Source organism: Oryctolagus cuniculus, chromosome 2 (assembly GCF_964237555.1).
Source record: "Oryctolagus cuniculus chromosome 2, mOryCun1.1, whole genome shotgun sequence".
Classification (NCBI taxonomy): domain Eukaryota; kingdom Metazoa; phylum Chordata; class Mammalia; order Lagomorpha; family Leporidae; genus Oryctolagus; species Oryctolagus cuniculus.
Window position 1 is genome coordinate 124,101,364 of NC_091433.1, and position 3,132 is coordinate 124,104,495.

Here is a 3,132-nt window from a genome sequence, read left to right on the forward strand (position 1 = left end):
ATTTGCACCTCCAAAATTCATATACTGAAAAGTAATCCCCAATGTGATAATGTTGAAAGGTAGGGCCTTTGGGAGATGGTTAGCTTATGATGGTGGAGGAGACTTATGAATGGGATTTGTGTCCTTATAAAAGAAGCCCCCAAGACCCGTTACCCCATCTGCTGTGTGAGGACACAGCCAAGAAGATGTGATCCATTATAAACAAGGAAGAAGATGCTCACTGAGTGCTCAATCTGCAAGCACCTTGAGCTTGGACTTCCCAACCTCCAGAATTATGAAAAGTAAATTTTTGTTGTTTATAAGCTACTCAGTATATGGCATTTTTATAGCAGCCTGAACAAAGATCCAAAGATGGGATCATGAATAATATAACAAAAATATATGCTAGAAGCCATAACAGCAAATTATGAACTGAACGTCTACTATCCTTTTCTGTGAAAAGATTTATTTATTTTTTGAAAGGTTATGGATGTGGGGAAAGAGTTGAGAGATCTTCCATCTATTGGTTTCTTCCTCAAATGGCTGCAATGGGGCAGGTCAAACCCAGGAGCTTGGCACACCATCTGGGTATCCCACGGAGGTGGTATGGGCCTTAGCACTTTGGCCATTTTCCACTTTCTTTCCAGGAACATTAGCAGGGAGCTAGATTGGAAGTGGATCAGTCATATTGTACTCCTATGATAGGAATATTGTCATCCCAGATAGCAGCTTAGCCTGGTATAACATGGCACTGGCTCCTCCACCATCTTTAACAGTGATTGTTAACTGTTTATTAACTTTTCTGCCTACTTAATCTCTACTGTTCCATAATTTATTAGAAAAGGACATAAAAAATAGTTTCTAATAAAGGGAACTGCAAGAAATGTTCATCAGTGTCAAAGAACAAGGTACTCCTGGAACTGAAAATGAATTATCATCCAAAATGCAGAGATATTTTACTTATAGCTATACAACTTCTCTTGACTCCAAACACCAAAAGTTGCGAAGCTTCAAGCAGGATCTCATCCCAGTTGGAGTGAGTTCCTTTGTGTTCTCAATTACATATTTAGGGGAGAGATTAGGTGGAATAGAAAGGAGGGGTGAGAGAGAGAGAGAGGCTTTCATCCACTGGTTCACTCATCAAAGGCCTGCAGTGGCCAGAGCTGGGCCAGTCTGAAGTTGGGAGCCCAGAACTCAATCCAGGACTCTCTTTTTTGGATGGCAAAGCCCTGCTACTTGAGCCATCAAACAGATGCTGCCTCCGGGGTCTGAATTAGCAGGAATTGGGAGTCAGGGGATTGATCTAGATTATCCAGCCAAGGTACTCTGGTGTGGATGTGGGTGTCTTCACCAGCGTATTAAGCTCTACTGTAACTGTCTGTCCCTGCTTTTCCTTTCTTACTGGAATGTATTAGTTTCTAAATACTAGCTGTGCCTTTGCCCCATTCTGTTGTTTCTTGGTTTGAAAATTTCTTTGCTTATAAACTAGTGGGCCTTGTTTCTTTGATCTATACTGTTTCATTTCATGGTCACATTATATAGCATAGTGACCCGAACGTAGATTAAAAATGTCTCAGTGTGATTACAGCCCTTACTACTTAACCAATGTCTAGTTTTCTTTATATTTTGAAACAAAGGTGCTTAAAAGTACCTCACAGTGGTGTTTTGAAGATAAAACGAGCTATTACATGGGAAATGATCAGAATAGTTCCTGGCATGAAGTGAACACTTCATAAGCATTAGCTATTATTGTTACTGATGATATTACTTCTTGGCCCTCTATAAAAATGTTTTGGCACCCTCCTGAGGGTATCTTGCTGCTGGGATTTTTCTTACTTTTTCTGCAAAGGCACAGATAAAAACTCTTCCCAATAATTCCAATATTTGTCTTTAATATAATGAGTGTGCGTGTGTGTGTGTGTGTGTGTGTGTGATAAATTTGTACCAGTAGGGTCAAGGGCCAAACATTTCATTCCTTGGCATTTTGCTTTGGAACAATGAGATGAGTTCTCAGTCACGTGTCTGGTATTCTGCAAGCATTAGCTCATTTAACCCTCACAGCATATGTCTGTGTTAACATCACTGTGATCATTTTACAGATGAATGTGTTAAGGAGGCCTCTTATAAATCACACACCTAGTCAGTGTGAAGCTCAGTAGCCAAAGCTGTTGTTCACACTTTCATTTGTTTATTTATTTACTTATCTGGGGGGAGGGATGGTACTGCAGAAATAGAGATACAGAGAAAGCTCTTATCTTCTGGTCACTCCTCAAATGCCCGCAATAAACGAGTCTCGGCCACAAACTCAATTCAGGTCTCCCATGCGAGTGACGGGGACCAACTCTTTGAGGTAGCACCAGTTTCCTCCCAGGGTGTGCATTAGTGGAAGTTGGAATTGGGAGTAGGATCAAGATTCTAACCCAGGGTGTGGGCTTTCTAACCAGAGTCTTAAGCAACAAGCCAAATGAGCACCACCAAATCTATTTTTTTCTGAATGGTTTTGCCATTAAAATTGTATACTAACATTATTGATTACATAATCACATCTGATAACTGTTAAATAACAAACTCATCAAATACATCTTAGAAGAAATTTGCTTTTGCATTGTTTCAATCTTTGCAGCACCAAGAATGTTACACAGAGATAAGATTTTCAGAAGTGTAAATTTGATGAATCCTTATATACACTTTTTTATGTGCTGGGAGTCAAAAGTAAATAAAATACAATTTTCACTTCCTGAATTTAAAATGTAATATAAGCATTAAATATATCCTCTGATGCAAGGAACTAAATCTCTTAAGAAAAGCATAATCATTGTAAAAAAAAAAAAACAATTAGTTTAGAGCTCAGTATATGCCAACTCTTATTACCAGTATTTAAAATTTTACACTTTAAGCTTCCCACCTAGCCCTATGATATGGACATTAGTGAATCCAGTTTGTTGAGTAGGTTATTGTTAAAGGAGAGATTTTAAGCATACAGTGAGGTGACATAGCAAAAATAATTCAATCATGCATTTGTCTACTAATTTTCAGTTTGACTTCCTTTATATCTGTTTACTATATGTACACAGCATAGCAAAGATCATAGATATGAAATATTTATTGAAATTCTGAAGTTACAGAAACAGTTATGATTTTAATTATCTCTGG